The sequence below is a fragment of the Mus musculus genome, chromosome Y, assembly GCF_000001635.26.
Source record: "Mus musculus strain C57BL/6J chromosome Y, GRCm38.p6 C57BL/6J".
Classification (NCBI taxonomy): Eukaryota; Metazoa; Chordata; class Mammalia; order Rodentia; family Muridae; genus Mus; species Mus musculus.
In genome coordinates this window covers 58087539-58106181 of record NC_000087.7, presented here as the reverse complement: position 1 = coordinate 58106181, position 18643 = coordinate 58087539, and positions in this window count along the sequence as shown.

Genomic DNA, 18643 nt, shown 5'->3' with positions numbered 1-18643 from the left:
GTTTTTTTTTTTTTTGGTTTTTTACGGTTTTTGTTGTTTATTTAAAGCTTCAAGTTTATTTTCTTTTCTTTTCTCTTCTTTTTTCTTTTTTTTCTTTTTTAGAGTTTTTAGGGTCTTTAAGGTTCAGTCTCTAAAAACATAGAAACTGAACCTATTGCTTTTAGATTATTCATAAAATGTATTCCATTCTGAAAACAAGAAACACTATAAAGTCATGTTTGCTAATTTGTGTGTATGTCCCCAGGAGCTATAGATTATGTGTGCCTAATGCAGAGCTCTAGAATATGTCCTGATCATACAGATTTAAATGTCCCATCATAAAATTTCAAAACTATACTATAAAGCTATATTTATGTATCCTAGTTTATTCATCTTTCAAACAACTATAGTAGAAATGTCACAGAGGGCAGAATTTATTGATCATGATTTTGAAAAAAGGACCTCAAAAGTCATTAAATCAAGTATCTTATACTAGCCAAAATCTACCCGTCTATCCAGTTCACTCCTGTAAGAATAATTGTGTTTTGGTTAATTCTTATTAAATTCTCCAGTTAAAAAAAAAAAGACCTTTATTAGCCCCCTTCCAGCTTAGTGAAAAACTCCATTCACTCTCCTTCTGAAAGCAAAAGCATTTTTCTTTCACAGACTATGTTAATTTTACAACATTTGCAACTGGATTGTTTCCATTTCCACAGTTGTGTTTGCCATGACTCAATATTTCATCTCTATTCAGACAACTCCTCTCATATATCACAGGATAATACACAAAGGCTCATTTGTGAGTCATGCCAAGAAAGCGGAATGAACTTGGGGGATACAGAAGAGGGAAAGACACAAGAGCAACAGAAGTATCATTAAGCTGGATACTACTCTAGAATACTGCATGCTATTCATGTATCCTGGGGATCCAGAAATTCATCTAGACTGGACCCTAGTTATCCACTGGAAGGATGTAGTCTGAAGCTTACCCTATTAACTGGCAGCTCCCATAGCTTTGAACTGATCCAATGATTGATATCTTCCACACACCAACCAGTAGTATCCAAGCTACATTCCCTGTCACAGGCAAAAGCCCGGAAAAAGAAAAGAAAGCACTGTACTGTGTGCTCGGGTAGTACTCATAGACGGTATTGGCAATCTGCACTGAATCTATTAGCACAACTGCAAAGGTATGTGGCACAGGCAATCCAAGGATCACCATGCTGCCCATTTTATCTCTCCAGTCTATATATCCACTCCCAACTCTACACACTATGCTCCTAATCCTAGGGATCATTTAGAGGTCTCATAAATACCACCATGTATAACCCCAGAAGATGAGAGAAGTTTGAAGCACATCGATAGATTTTAAGTCTGACAATTGTTGATGTCATCAAAACAATTTTCTGAGGTGTGCTGTGCTTTTGTCAAACGATGGGGCTAGAATGGCCCTGCCAAATCTAAAGCAGAAATTATAGTTTATTGTTTGTTTGTTTGTTTGTTTGTTTGTTTGTTTTTCTATTATTATATTGGACCTGTCATCATCAATTGCACTTCTTCAGTCTAAAATAACAGGTGAGACTTACATTTATTTGCTGCCATCTCTAAAGTCAGGGCAAGGCAACTTCTGTGATTCTCCAAGCCTTGCTTCTTACCAGTTCTGGGCTAAATGCTGTCAGGATAATGTTCTAAACAGGGAATTCTATGGATATCCAGATTTCAATAGTTTTCCCTTCAAAAATATAGTAAAAAAAAACTCCAATTGTACATTTATTTTAGTATTTCTGGTCAACATTTTCCTACTGAAGTGACAGAAATATTTACTATTTTTATATCTTTATACTAACATTATATTTATGTTTAATTTGTAGGGGACAGGTTTATTTGAGACAGTCCTACATTACTCATGCTGACCTCAAACTCGCTATGTAGCTATGGACAGACAAAGGCCTTGATCCTCCTGCATTCAACTGCCAAATGTTGGGATTACAGATTACAGTATCATAGCTATTAAAATATTTTCTATGACTGATAAAAGAGGTGAGGATATGACTTTAGGATTTGGGTATTTTTCTAATTGTAGTCATAGATTACATTGAATAGAGTCATTAGGTGAAAGGTAACAGAGATTCTGGTCTTTCAGATTTCTACTCATTAGTATATCAGTTAATACATTTAAATATCTGCTAAAAATGTCATGGCATACAGGAGAACAGTGCTTTAAGATCTTCCCTAGGGAGTTTTCTGATTTTTAAAAGATTCTGTAAATAGGAGTAGATTTATGAGTTTAACATGAATAAGCATGTCTTATATAATTTGCCAATCTTATACATAATAGTACAAAACATGCATTTTAAGTTTTTAGAATTATTTTCCTTAAGACATATATACTTATGACCAAATGAGCTAGAATTACTCATAATAAATATTTAATATTATAAAAAGCCTAAATTTTTGTTGAAAGAAAATGAAACTTATTCTGTTGAATTTATTGTAGTCTGTTATTTTGATAAGTATTTCTGAGGTTTTTAGAGATCTAAAGACAAAATATTCAGTGTATTTTTTATGATAATTTTCAAGTAAGTTAGTATCCTGAGACTAGGCTGGTAAGTCCAATGCCCTCACTACAAAGAGGTTCTAGCTTTTGGTCTGTAAATGACTACAATGTTTTTTGCCATGCTATGAAAGGTTTAAAAATTGCCTTCATTTGGAGTATTTATTTATTTATTTATTTATTTATTTATTTATTTTTATCTTTAGTCCCTATCTCTTTCCTGAACTGACTCATAATGCCAGCTCTCTTCATGATGTTCACAGGCATGAAATGATCTCCTGTTCATTTCTAATTGAATACCCCCCAAACAATTAATCAACCAAATTAAAAAAAAATGGTTAATATGGTAATTGCCTCAGATCTTACTTGGAAACCATGTGATGACTACAGTGATTGTTAGATTAAGGGGGAGATGATCTAAATTAGTTTGGTGATATTCTTCCACAGGAGTATTCTGCCATGGTTGTTAGGAAAGTTTTTTCCATACACTTTTTTTTTTTTTTTTTTTTTTTTTTTTTACGAAATAGGGACTAAGTTTAGGATTGTAAAAACTGATTTGCTAGTTTGAGTTGGTTTTCTAAAATTAACGACAGAGTCCAGATGACAACAGTAAGTAATCTTTCTCTATCTTTCAACTATACCTGAGGCTGACATATTTTAAAACTGGTAATCCTCTCTTCATCTCTCAGCAAATGTCTGCCTCTTGGAAATTTATGATCTGGTCTCCAACAAAATCCTTAGTGGTTTTCATTTGTATAGTATGTGACCATACCTCTCTGATTTACAATTCAGTAGGACTAGAACAGAACCAAGGATAGTTAGATAATGAGACTTAATTTAGTTTCATGTGGTGAACACAAGGCTAGTTTCTCCATTCCTACTTGATACATAGGTATACAAGGTTAATTATAAAGTTATTTATGATATCAACCACTGATTTTTCTTGTTCTTTATTGAATTTCTGTACACCCACATACAACTTCTGAAAAATATTTTATACTGCTCATATAATTTGTTGTTGATCATGTTCCTGTAAAGCAAAGTAATGAAAGCAGTCAAATTTATACAAATATGAAAAGAACGCTCAAAAAATTAAATTATTCTTTTCATACTATAACAAGAAAAATAGCAGTATAAAATTATCTAATGGGAAGTAATTACAATTTTTTTCCCTAAGAGATTATCAGAGAAGTTTTATTTTATGTTTTAGATTTTCAAATTTATAGTTTTCATACGTACAGATAGATAGATAGATAGATAGATAGATAGATAGATAGATAGATAGATAGATAGATAATCTTTTTTAGAAAATTAATTGTATTTCAAAGTAGGGTTTTATTCTGTTCTACCAAATAGAAGGTCAATTTTTTCCCTATATTTACTCAGTTAAGACATAGTGTAAAAGATAATTCAATTAAAATATACAAATTGCCTGCATATGTAACTGATTATTGTTCATATTGTTAAACATAATAATCCATAAAGTACATTTCTAAAACTTTGTGCAAAATTTCTGTATTTCCACAACGAATGCAAATCAAATTTTAAAATCTCATTAACATTTACTTAAAGTAGAAAATACATTTCTGTTGCTGGCATAAAGCAAGTGATTGATCTGTGTGACAAGAACATCAAGCCTCTGAAGAAAGAAATTGAAAATCTCAGAAGATCGAAAGACCTCCCATGCTCATAGATTGGCACGATTAATTCAGTAAAAATGGTCATCTTGCCGAAAGCAATCTATAGATTCAGTGAAATCACAATCAAAATTAAAACTCAATTATTCATAAAGATATAAAGAACACTTTACAAAATCATCTAGAATAAAAAAAAAAAATCCAGGATATGGAAAAACTATTCTCAACAATAAAAGAACTTCAGGGGAATCATCCTCGACCTCAAGCTGTAGAATAGAGCAATAGAGATAAAATTATATGCTAATGATACAAAGACAATGACTTCATTAAATACACAGGCAAATGGAAGGATATAAAATATATCATCCTGTGTGAGGTAACCCAATACCAAAATTACAAACATGGTACACACTCACTGATAAAGGGATATTATTCCAAAATTTCAGAATATCCAAAATGTAATTCACAGACCACATGAAGTCAAGCAGAAAGAAGATGAGAGTGTGGGAGTTTCAATCCCTCTTAGAATGGGGAACACAATACTCCTTGGAAAAAATATGGAGAAAAAGTGCAGAGCCGAGACTGAAGGAATAACTATCCATTGTCTGCCAAACCTGTGGATCCATCCCATATACAGACACCAAACCCAGTCACTATTGTGGATACCAACATGTGCTTGCTGACAGGAGCCAAATATGGCTATCCCCTGAGAAGCTCAGCCATTTCTTGGCAAGAAAAGAGGCTGATGCTCAAAGACAACTATCAGGCTGATCATGGCGTCCCCAGTAGACGAGTTACAGGAAGAACTGAAGGAGCTGAATGGGTTTGCGACCTTATAGGAAGAATAACAATATGAACCAACCAGACTGTCCAGAGCACCCAGGGACTAAGCACCAACCCATGGTTCCAGCTGCATATATAGCAGAGTATGACCTTGTCAGACATCAGTGGGAGGTGAGGTTCTTGGTCCTGTGAAGGCTTGATTCCCCAGTGTAGGCATGTACCAGGGTGGGGAGGGTAAAATGGGTGGATGGAGGAAGACCCTCGTAGAAACACCGAGAGGGAAAATGGAATAGGGATTATCTGTGGCGAAACAAAGAAAGGACTAATATTTGAAATGTAAAGAAAGATAATATCTAGTAAAAATAAATAAATAAATAAATAAATAAATAAATAAAAATAGTTAAGAAACACTACATATAAAAAGAATAATTCACTATGATGTCATACAGTATATTAACTAATATTTCCTAATATAGAAATTATGCTACTATATGGTTTAAAAAATATATATATATCAAAAAATGTAATTTCAAATTTTCCCAGAAGATTTTGTACTGGAAATCTATAAAGAAATTAAAGTTTTAAAAAGTAAGAATGCAGATGTTAGAGTTTGATGGCTCAGCTTTTGACCTACAGGCATGACAATGAGATTTTAACCCACACCACTATACCCTCCAAGAAAACCATTAAAATTAAAGATTAATCATACAGAATTATTGTTTGGAATATACATCATATGCAAAATATTAATGTAGATTACTTGTTATACAATCAATTATACTTTCATTGAAATACTTACACTACGAAGTAAATAATAAGTTTGAACATATTACAGTGTATCTCCAATTACTTCTTCAGAATTTGCATTCTAATTATCATTAGTTACTGGAGATTCTGTTCTTGGTTGGTAATACAACAAGATATATAAACAATTATTATTATTTTTTTGCAAATATTAATGAAATACTTTTCGCCTGACTGGACTTATATTTTAATGCTACACAAAGAAGCTCTGCATTCAATCTTCAACAATGAAAAATAAATAAATAAAAAATAAAATTTAAGTATAAAATATATAGAAGACATGTTTCCTTAGGCCCCAGTAAAGTTGTAAGGCTGAGTACATCATTTTCAAGGACAATCCACACTGCACATGTGCTTTGAGATAGTACTGAAATATAGAGTTAGAGCTTACCTTCCTATACCAAAACAACACATACATAAACACAGCCTTCCCTGAATTATGTCTGAAGTACCAGCTCTTCTGAGGTTGAGAGGAGCCTCTGGATTTGGAAGCAATTTGGCGCCTATATATGCAAATTTTGGAAATCTGGCCTTTCAAAACCAGGTAAAGGAAAATGAAGACTGGTCTTCAGTTTGTTTTTAATGAATTCCTGGTGGGCAGCAGCAGTACAGAAAAGTATCTAGTCTGTTTCCACCACTAACTGACCCCCAGTTTACTCACAACTCACATCCCCAGGCCCCAAGATTACTTTTAGATTCTCTAATTCCCTAGCCTTCCTGGTTTCTGCTAGGTGATAACCTGTTCAATCTCCTGCCCATAGCGAAAAAGTTCTCTGTTTTTCTTGGGTAAAGTGGATTGTGAACCCAGAAGCATTAACAGCAGGAGTCCAATGAGGGTCACCTGCTCTCCTTTCTCCTTTAGCAACACCTCCATCCCTCCACCATCATCCCACTGGGACCCCCAGCTGAACCAGGATTAACCATCTTTCAACAGTTCACTGACTAACTCCACAGAGACTTCTCCCTACCATGCTTCCTCAAGAACTTTACTTCCTCAGGAACTCAGCTTCCTGGCCACCACAAAGCATACTGAGTAACAGGGTTTGGACAGCAGGAAAACAATCTTAGCCCAACCCATTGCTGATTGGCCCTGTTTACACATTCCTACAAAGGGTGACAGAGGATTTATCAGTCATCTGTCATCACAGTAGCAAAAAGTATTATAGCTTCCACTACTACTAAGAGTTTTTTCCATTTTTCAAGTTTGCAATACTAACTTGAAAGTAAGAAAAAAAAACACCAAAGAAGTCTCTCCTACTTTGTTTTAGTTGAAGGGTCTGTTATGTGTAATTCTAAATTGTTTTATTTATTTACCTAACATGGTTTTGCACATTTGTATTTTTACAACATGCATGTCTGGTGCTCTTAGAAACTAGACTAGGATGGTAAAATCCCTTGGATCTTGAATTAAAAATTGTTGTGAGCCATTATGTGGGTCCTAGGAACTAAACCTTGGTTCTGTCCAAGAGCAACAAGTGCTCTTAATGTCTAAGCCATCTTTCATTTCCTGCCCTGTGTGTGTGTTTTAAAGTATGTTGGATCATTTCTCTCGATAGATGTTTAATTTTACTATACAGTGGAGATAATAAAAATATGACACTTTCTTAAAATTTTGTATTTCCAGAAAAGAAATAAAAGCACCATAATTTGAATAGATTGTGTAAATCAGAAAAAGAGTTTCAGCAAAAAATGATGTGTATACATTTCAGTATATGTGTGCATACGGAGGTCAGAAATAGACAATTGTTTTCTTCTAAATTATATTCTAACTTTTTTTTTTTTATGAGACAGGGTTTCTCAGTATAGATCTGTTTGTCCTGGAACTCACCCTTTATACCAGGGTGGCCACAAACTCAGAAATTTCCCTGCTTTTTCTTCAAAACTGCAGGTATTAAAAGGCATGTGCCACCACTGTCTGACACAACTTAAAAGTTGAGACAGGATATCTCTGAATCTGCAGCTCACAAATGCCACTAGCCTGGCTAGCCAGCCATCTGTCTCCACCTACTCAGCACTGGCCTGCAGAATGTATTTTTTAACGTGGATTCTAGACCCCCATCTTAATTCCATATAATTTCAAGGAAAGCAATTTACCAAAACAACCATCTCTCTAGACTCTTTGTGAGATTTGTTCTGTTGCTGTAGTCACTACCATTTTTTCTCTATTGCTCTAATCATGCCTAAGTTTAGGCTAATAAAGTGTTTAATGCTGGTTTTGCTTGTGTCCTTACAATAGCAAATTGGGTTTCTTGCTCAATTTACATTATGCAGTTAATTGGGTAAACTTGTCAGACTCATATTTCATTTGTGAGACATGTTGCTATGTTTTGTTTTCTTGTTAGGTTTTTGTTTTGTTTTGTTTTGTTTTGTTTTGTTTTTATATGGTGGGTTGGTTGAATTTTTTGTTTGCCTGATTATTTGGTTGCTTTTTGTTTTTTTAATTTTGTTTTGTTTTTTTGTTTTATTTTTCATTTTGTTTTGTTTTTTCCACAACTGAAGATGAAACTCATAACTGTTACTTGGTGCTTTGACACTGAGCTACATCTTCAGGTAAACATTAGTTCTAAATGTTGGGTGAAAAGTCATCTGTATGTGTTTTAAGGAAAACTATGATTTCTGTGAAACCTAAAATTATTTGCCTATGCTATGGGGTCTATAGAGATGTAATGCCCTCTTCTGGCCTCTTCAAAAAACAGGCAAATATCTCCAAAAACACATAATTCCAGATTTATCCAACATACTGTCTCATTCATCTTTTAGAAGAAAGAACAATAAAAGATTAAAGCAAGAAATATAGTAGAAAGCTAGTGTAAGTCACCCCAAAGCTGTGCCTATGCTCAAGTCCCAGGATGAGCTGGCCAGCACCCCAGTGACTCCAGAGAAAAATCACACCTGATGCAGACTGCAAGAGGTTTTATTATCAGCAAGCTGAGGATGAAGTCCCTTCACCATGCAGGGCAGGGGAGTTTGACCCTGAGCAGTGACAGTAGAGGGCTTTTAACAGCTAGCTGAGGAATTGGGAGGAGTTGGGAGGAGAGTTGGGAGAAGTTGGGAAGAGTTGGGAGGTGTTAGGAGGAGAGTTCTTTTCTTCTGGGTGTCCTTGCTGAAATTTACAGGGCAGGAGTGGGGAGTGAGATATTTCTGAATTTTTATCTCCTTGTCCTTGTCACAGGAAGGCAGGCATCTCTAGTTGTAAAGTATAAAAAAAAAAGGCTTTTTGCCTGATATAGAGAAAAAGAGCTTCTTTCTGAATGTATTTTCAGAGATCAGGGAAAACAAGCTTGGGGAACATCTAGAGGCTTTACCTTCCTGGGAGAAACACTTTAAGTTGGGGTCACAAATTCCCAACTCCTTTAAGTATATAGTTCTTATCTTAGAAATGGGAAAATTAAATCTCTGGCCCAGTTGTCAAATAAGGCCAACATGAGTTTGCATCTTTAGAATTTGTAGCATTGAGAGCCTCAGAAGCACCTCAAATGAGACTAGAGAGTCTCTCGTCAGTGGTAGCAGAGAGCGAGGAGGTTCCTCTGCAGTGTCTTCAGAGTGTGAGCAGGGCCAGGCTAGTGGACCTCTGTATGGTCAGGATGGGTAACCAGGCACATGCTGGAGGAGCAGCTGGACTTTTATCTAGGTTCAAGGTTCCTGGAACAATGATGCCAGACCAGGACAGGATCCCCTATTTGACCTTTATGTGGCACCGTGGTCAGTGCCTGGTTCTTACTTTTTTTTTTCCAGCAATTTCGAGGTGTCCTTTCCAACCAGTTTTAAGGCCTTCAATCGAACTAGAAGGGGTTGGAAAAAAAGGAACATCAGGGTCACACATTAAGGGGGGCAGTCCCCCAAGGTGAATTTCAAAGGGTGTAAGTTTAAATTTTCCTGGGGTGTTATGTACTTGGAAAAAAGTGAAGGGAATGAGAGTTGTCTAATCTTTTCTACAGTTTCTAAAGTCAATTTTTTCATGGTTTCTTTTAATGTTCTATTCATCTGCTCTACCTGTCCTGAACTCTGGGTCTATAAACACAATGTAACTTCTGATTGATCCACAATTGTCTGGCTAACTCTTGACTTACTTGGGCAAGAAGGAGGGGCCATTGTCTGAGGAAAATACCTTAGGGATGCTGAATATTGGGAAAATTTCCTCTAATATCTTCTTTGCCATGATATTGGAGGTCTCTTTCTTAGTGGGGAAGGCTTTACTCAACCTGAAAATGTGTCTATAAAAACTGATAGATATTTATTACTGTACTTGGCTGGTTTAACTTCAGTAAAATCTAATTTTCAGTATGCCTCTGGACAGTTACAGCTTAGCCACCTTCCAGGGGACTTCTTGTTGTTTCTGACATTGATGAGATCACAAGCTTGGCATTTATTAGCACTATCTTGAGCAATGTCAGATATTTTTATAACATAGTAGTTTGAGCTCTTAACAGTTTCTTTGAGCTTCTTATTTCCCAAATGTGTGAGCCTGTGCAGACTGGCTACATATTGTTGCCCTTTTCTGGTGGGCAGGTAATAGCAACCATCTTGGGTCTTAGCCACTTCCTGGGGAGTGTACCCACATATGTCAGGTATTTTGCCAATTAGTTCCTGATCTTCTGAGTTTATTCAAAGCCTGTGTCTTTGAGTTTATAATGGTCTTTAAGTTATTTATTTTTCTCTCAGAGCCGCCTGTTTTTCAGCCAGGTAAGCCATCTGATTTCCTTTCCCTCTGGCATCAAGGCCTTTCTGGTGACCAGGACAATGTATGGTGGCTAGTTTTTTTGTTTGTTTTTTTGTTTGTTTGTTTGTTTTGTTTGTTTTGTTTTGTTGTTTTGTTTTGGTTTTTGTTGTTGTTTTATTTTGTTTGTTTTGTTTTGTTTTGTTTTTGTTTTGTTGTAATTGTTGTTATGTTTTATTTTGTTTTGTTTTGTTATGTTTTGTTTGTGTTTTATTTCTTTTTTTTTAATTCATTTTCAAATTTTGGCTTCTAATAGGCTCAAGATTTTTTTTTTTTATTATTAATATCTTTCCCAGCAGAAGTGAGTAGCCCCCGTTGCCTATAGATTGTCCCACATGTGTGAGTGGTGGTGAAAACTTACCTGCTGTCTGTGTAGATATTGTTGTTTTTCTCTTTGGCCAGATGCAAAGCTTGTGTGAGTTCAATTAGCTCTGCTCTCTGGGTTATTGTCCCTTCAGGCAACGTGCTGTTGCAGATGGTTTGATTTCCATTGCCCAGTGCTGCCCCTGCCTTTTGCTTACCTTTAACCAAAAACCTGCTATCATCCGTGCACCAGTTGGGGCAGTCTGGCCATGGCTGATCAGTGAGTTCTTTCTTAGTTCCAGTTTCTTCTGCCAGGATGCCCATACACGGGTGCTCTGGTAGGGATTTGTCAGCTTCTGACAGCAAGGTGGCAGATTTCAGGATAGCAGGAGATACAAACTGCACTCTCTTAGTCAGTAAGAGTTTCTGATAATGGGTCATGTGAGCATTAGTCATCCAGATATCAGGCGGTGGTCTAATGATGTTTTCTAAGGCATGGGTCTACCACTATCGTTCCTTGACCTAGAGTCTGTTTATCAGCATCTTTGAGAAGTAGGGCCAAAGCATCGATAGCTTTTAAGCAAAATGGCCATCCACTGGACACTGGGTCTAGGTTTTTGTTTGTTTGTTTTGTTTGTTTTTGTTTTTGTTTTTGTTTTTGTTTTCGTTTTTGTGTTTTGGTTTTTTTTTTTTTTTTGAAGAGTATTCCACAGGTTGTTTTTATGGCCCCAGAGCTTAGATCAGAACCCCACTTTCTATTCCTGCTCATTCCTCTATATAGAGTGACAGGCTTAGTCAGGTCTTGCAGGGCTAGGGCTGGTGCACTAAGCAAGGCCTTTTTAATCTCTTTAAAGGCCTGCTGTTGTATGGGGGTTTATGAGAAATTCCCAGTCTCTTTAGTAAAGGGGTAGAGTGTGGCTGCCAGAGTGGCAAAGCTTGGAATCTAGAGTCTACAAAACCCTGCTATTCCCACAAATTCTCTCACCTGCTTTAAGGATGTTGGGATGGGGATTTGAGTTACAGTCTTTTTCCAAGTTTTTGTCAGCCACCATTTCCTTTCCCTGAGACTACTAGTCATCATCTTTTAGGGGAAAAACCTTGAGCTGTCTGGTATTTGTTTCTTTTTTGGGGCAGTCTCTTGCCCAGTGTTCCTTTTCTTTATAGTATGCACATCGGTCCTTATCTAGAGGTCGTGGAGGTCCTCTGGAGTTCTGAGGTCTTCTCGGCCCTGTGTTACCCAGGTACTCTTTCTGCCTACTTTGTCTACCTTTTCTATAAACTTCTTTATCACCTGTGAATACAGCCACAAACCTAGTTACATTTTAACAAGGCTTCTATCTTGTATATTTTCTCTTTACTCAGCCTCTCTCTTTTTTCTTTGTCTTTTTTCTTCTTCAGTATCAATCTCTTTTTAATATATTTTATTAGGTATTTTCCTCATTTACATTTCCAACACTAACCCAAAAGTCCCCCATACCTTCCCCCTCCCCCACTCCCCTACCCACTCACTACCACTTTTTGACACTGGCGTTCCCCTGTACTGGGGCATAATTAGTGTGCATGCCCAATCGGGCTCTCTTTCCAGTGATGTCCTACTAGGCAATCTTTTGATACATATGCAGCTACAGTCAAGAGCTTTGGGGTACTGGTTAGTTCATAATGTTGTTCCACCAATAGCATTGAATATCCCTTTAGCTACTTGGACATTTTCTCTAGCTCCTCCATTGAGGGCCCTGTGATCCATCAAATAGCTTACTGTGAGCATCCACATATTTGTTTGCTAGGCCCTGGCATAATCTCACAAGAGACAGCTATATCAGGGTCCATTCAGCAAAACCTTGCAAGTGTATGGAGTGGTGTTAGTGTTTAGAGACTGATTAGGGGATGGATCCCTGCATATGGCAATCTCTAGATGGTCAATCCTTTTGTCTAAGCTCCAAACTTTGTCTCTGTAAATCCTTTCATGGGTGTTTTGTTTCCAATTCTAAGAAGGGGCTAAGTGTCCATATTTTGGTCTTCGTTCTTCTTGAGTTTCATGTGTTTAGCAAATTGTATCTTATATCTTGGAGGTATTCTAGGTTTCAGGGCTAATATCCACTTATTAATGAGGACATATCATAAGCATTCTTTTGTGATTGAGTTACCTCACACAGGATGATGCTCTCCAGGTCCAACCATTTGCCTATAAATTTCATAAACTCATTCTTTTTAATAGCTGTACTATTAGTAGTAGAACTCCATTGTGTAAATGTACCACAAATTTGTAACCATTTCCTGTTGGAACAGCTTCTGGATATATGCCCAGAATTGTATTGTGGGATCCTCTGGTAGTACAATGTCCAATTTTCTGAAGAACCGCCAGACTGATTTCCAGAGTTAATTTAAAAACTTGCAATTCCACCAACAATGGAGGAGTTTTCTGCTTTCTCCACATCCTTGCCAGCATCTGCTGTCATCTGAAAATTTGATTCTAGGCATTCTGACTGGTGTGAGATGGAATTTCAGGGTTGTTTTGATTTACATTTCACTGCTGATTAAGGATGGTGAACATTGTTTCAGGTGCTTCTTAGCCATTCGGTGTTCCTCAGGTGAGAATTCCTTCTTTAGCTCTGAGCACTGTTTTTTAGTGGGGTTATTTGATTTTCTGGAGTCCACCTTCTTGAGTTCATTATATATATTTGATATTAGTCCCCTATCTCATTTAGGATGGTGAAAGATCCTTTCACAATCTGTTGGTGGCCTTTTTGTCTTATTGAAGGTGTCTTTTGCCTTACAAAAGATTCGCAGCTTTATGAGGTCCCATTTCACAATTCTAAATCTTACAATGCAAGCCATTTGTCTTCTATTCAGGAATTTTCCCCCTTTCCCATAACTTTGAGGCTTTTCCCCACTTTCTCCTCTACAAGTTTCAGTGTCTCTGATTTTATGTGGAGCTCCTTGATCCACTTCTATTTGACCTTAGTACAAGGAGATAGGAATGGATTGATTCACATTCTTCTACATGATAACCACCAATTGTGCCAGCACCATTTGTTGAAAATGCAGTCTTTTTTCCACTGGATGGTCTTAGCTCCCTTGTAGATGATGAATTGACAATAGGTGTGTTGGTTCATTTCTGGGTCTTCAATTCTATTTCATTTTTCTACTTCTCTGTCACTATATCAGTACCATGCAGTTTTTATCACAATTGCTCTGTAGTACACCTTTGGGTCAGGCATGGTGATTGCACCAGAGGTTCTTTTGTCCATGAGAAGAGTTTTTTTATCCGAGGTTTTCTTTATTCCCAATGTATTTGCAGATTGCCATTTCTAATTTATTGAAGAATTGAGTTGGAATTTTGATGGGGATTGCATTGAATCTGTAGATTTCTTTTGGCAAGATGGCCATTTTTACAATGTTGATACTGACAATCCATGATAATGGACGATATTTCCATCTTCTGAGATCTTCTTTAATTTCTTTCTTCAGAGACTTGAAGTTGTTATCATACAGATCTTTCACTTTCTTTGTTAGAGTCAAGCCAAAGTATTTTATTTTATTTGTGACTATTGAGAAGGGTGATGTTTCTCTAATTTCATTCTCAGCCTGTTTATTTTTTGTGAAGAGAAAGGCCATTAACATGTTTGGTTAATTTTATACCCAGTTAAATCACCGACGTTGTTTTTCAAGTTTAGGTTTTCTCTGGTTGAATTTTTAGGTTCACTTATATATGCTATCATATCATCTGCAAAAAGTGATATTTTGAATTTTTCTTTTCCAATTTGTATCCGCTTGGTCTCCTTTCATTGTAAAATTGCTCTGTCTAGGACTTCAAGAACAATGTTGGATAGGTAGGGAGAAAATGGGCAGCCTTGTCTAGTCATTGATTTTATTGGGATTGCATCCAGCTTCATACCATTTCATTTGATGTTGGGTCTTGGTTTACTGTAAATTGCTTTTACCTGTTCATGTATTGGCCTTGAATTCCTGATCCTTCCAAGACTTTTATCATGAATGGGTTTTGGATATACTTAAATGATTTTTTTGCATCTAATGAGATGATCATGTGGTTTTGTCTTTGAGGTTGTTTATATAATAGATTATGTTGATGGTTTGCCACATATGAAACCATCCTTGTATCCCTGGTATAATACCTACTTGGTAAGGATGAATGAAATTTTTAATGTGTTCTTGGATATGATTAGGAATAATTTTACTGAGTATTTTTGTTTCGATATTCATAAGGGCCATTGTTCTGAAGTATTTATCTTTGTTGGATCTTTCTGTGGTTTAGGTATCAGAGTAATTGTGGCTTCATAGAATGAGTTGGGTAGAGTACCTTCTACTGCTATTTTGTGGAATTGTTTGTGCAGAACTGGAGTTAAATATACTTTGAAGGTCTGATAGAACTCTTCATTTAACCCATCAGTTCCTGGGCTTTTTTTTTTTTTTTGGTTGGGAGACTATTAATGCCTGCTTCTATTTCTTTAGGGTATATGGGACTGTTTAGATCATTAACTTGATCCTGTTTTAATTTTGGTACCTGTTATCAGTCTAGAAATTTGTCCATTTTTTCCATGTTATCCTGTTCTGTTGAGTATAGCCTGTTGTAGAAGGATCTGATGGTGTTTTGGATTTCTTCAGGATCTGTTTTTATGTCTCCCTTTTCAATTCTGATTTTGTTAATTAGGATGCTGTCTCTGTGCCTTAAGGGATGCTAGCTAAGGGTTTATCTATCTTGTTGATTTTCTCAAAGAACCAAATCCTCTTTGGTTGATTATTTAAGTTGTTCTTGTTTCCACTTGGTTAATTTCACCCCTGAGTTTGATTATTTCCTTCCATCTACTCCTCTTGAGTGAATTTGTTTCCTTTATTCTGGAGATTTTTTATGTGTTTTCAAGCTGCTTGTATGTGCTCTCTCTGGTTTCTTTTTTGAGGCACTCAAATCTATGAGTTTCCCTTTAGTAATGATTTCATTGAGTCTCATAAGTTAGGGTATATTGTGGCTTTATTTTCATTAAACTCTAAAATGTCTTTAATTTCTTTCTTTATTCCTTCCTTGACCAAGGTATCACTGAAAAGACTGTTGTTCATTTTCAACGTGAATGTTGGCTTTCCATTACTTATGTTTTTATTGAAGATCAATCATCCTTAGTCCTTGGTTGTCTGATAGGATGTTTTGGACAATTGCAATATTTTTTATCAGTTGAGGCCTGTTTTGTGACCAATTATATGGTCAATTTTGGAAAAGGTACCATGATGTGCTGAGAAGAAGTTATATCCTTTTGTTTCAGGATAAAACGTTCTGTAGATATCTATTAAGACCATTTGTTTAATAACTTTTGTTAGTTTCACTGTGTCCCTGTTTAGTTTCTGTTTCCACGATATGCCCATTGATAAAAGTGGTTTGTTGAAGCCTCCCACTATTTTTGTGTGAGCTGCAATGTGTGCTTTGAGCTTTCTTTAATGAATGGGACTGCCCTTGCATTTGGAGCATAGATATTCAGAATTGAGACTTCCTCTTGGAAGATTTTAACTTTGATGAGTATGAAGTGTCCTTCTTTGTCTTTTTTTATAACTTTAGGTTGGAAATCAATTTTTATCGATATTTGAATGGTTACTCCAGCTGATTTCTTCAGACGATTTGCTTGGAAAATTATTTTCCAGCCTTTCCCTCTGGGATAGTGTCTGTCTTTTTCCCTGATATGGGTTTCCTGTAAACAGCAGACTATTGGGTCCTGTTTTTGTAGCCAGTATGCCAGTCTATGTCTTTTATTGGGGAACTTAATCCATTGGTATTAAGAGATATTAAGGAAAAGTAATTGTTGCTTCCTATTATTTTTGTTGTTAGAGTTTACATTCTGTTCTTGTGGCTGTCTTCTTTTTGGTTTGTTGAGGGATTACTTTATTGATTTTTCTAGAGCATGGTTTCTGTCCTTGTACTGTTTTTTTTTCTGTTATTATCCTTTGAAGGGCTGGATTCATGGAAAGTTAATGTGTGAATTTGTTTTTTTATCGTGAAATACTTTGGTTTCTCCATCTATCGTAATTGAGAGTTTGGCTGGGTATAGTAGCCTTGGCTGGCATTTGTGTTCTCTTAGTGTCTGTATAGCATCTGTCCAGGATCTTCTGTTTTTCATAGTCTCTGGTGAAAAGTCTGGTGTAATTCTGATAGGCCTGCCTTTATATGTTACCTGACATTGTTCCCTTACTACTTTTAACAGTATATCTCTATTTAGCGCATTTCTTCTTCTGATTATTATGTGTCAGGAGGAATGTCTTTTCTGGTCCAGTCTATATGGAATTCTGTAGGCTTCTTTTATGTTCATGGGCATGTCTTTCTTTAGGTTTGGCAAGTTTTCTTCTATAATTTTTTTGAAGATACTTGCTGGCCCTTTAAGTTGAAAATCTTCATTCTCATCTACTCCTACTACCAGTAGGTTTGGACTTCACATTGTGTCCTAGATTTCCTGGATGTTTGAGATAAGATCTTTTGCATTTTGTTTTTTATTTGATTGTTGTTCCAATGTTCTCTATGGAATCTTCTGCACCTGACATTCTCTCTTCCATCTCTTGTATTCAGGTGCTGATGCTTGCATCTATGGTTCCAGATTTCTTGCCTAGGTATTCTATCTCCAGCGTTGCCTCACTTTGGGTTTTCTTTATTGTGTCTACTTCACCTTTTAGGTCTTGGATAGTTTTATTTAATTCCATCACCTGTTTGGTCGTGTTTTCCTTCAATTCTTTAAGTTTTTTTTGTGCTTCCTCTTAAGGTCTTCTACCTATTTAGCAGTGTTCTCCTGTATTTCTTTAAGTGAGTTATTAAAGTCCTTCTTGACGTCCTCTACCATCAACCTGAGATCTTCTTTTAAATCTGGGACTATCTTTTTTGGGTGTTTTGGTGTTTCCAGGACTGGGTGAGGTGGGAGTGCTGCATACTGATGATGGTGAGTGGTATTGGTTTCTGTTAGTAATATTCTGGAGTTAGTTGTCATAATTGTCTCTGGTTATATCTTGTTCCTCAGGTGATTATGTTAGCCTCTATCAGCAGACCTGGGAGACTAGTTTTCTCCTAAGTTTCAGTGTTCAGAGTAATCTCTGAAGGCAAGATCACCTCTTGCAGAGAAGGGGCACAGATATCTGGTGTTTGAACCTTCCTGCTAGCATATGTTGTGATCCACTCACTAGAGGTACTAACATCCTGTGGAGATTCCTGTGGGGACCTTTGGGGTGTCCACAGACTCTGCCCCCAAGGTGCCCGGTGCTGTCATGGACTGGAAGGGACTTGTGACCCTGGTCAGGCCTGTTTCTCTGCTTCCTTAAATAATGCAGTCTCAGGTCCTACATGATAGGATTGGAGCAGAAGTTGTGTTACACTCACCAAAGGTCTTAAGATCTCGTGGATGTTTCTGTGAGGACCTTGGGGCTGTCCTCAGACACCACCCAAAATGTTGCCCAGGTGCTGGCACAGACCAGAGGGACTCGTGACCATTGTCAGGCCAGTTTTTCTGCTTCCCTAATTAATGCAGTCTCAGATCCTGTGAGATTGGATAGGAGCAGAGGTTGTGTTCCATTCACCAGAGGTCTTATGATCCCAATAAGGGTCTTTTGGGGACCTTAGGGGTGTCTGCAGACTCTGAGCCCAATGTGCTATGGTGCTGGCTTGTCAGTCTCTCTCTTATAGTACACTTTCTCTGCCTCCTTAAACAGATGCTGTAAAGATAATGTTTCACACTCTCTAGACACTTTAAACTTTTCCTAATGTCAGAAGAAGATTGCCCAATGGAAGCCATGACAACTGTCACCTGCTGGCACACTGAAGTAGGGTCAAAGGTAGTCGAACACCTCTATACCTTTAAGAGGTACTCTAAAACACTGCTGGGGGCT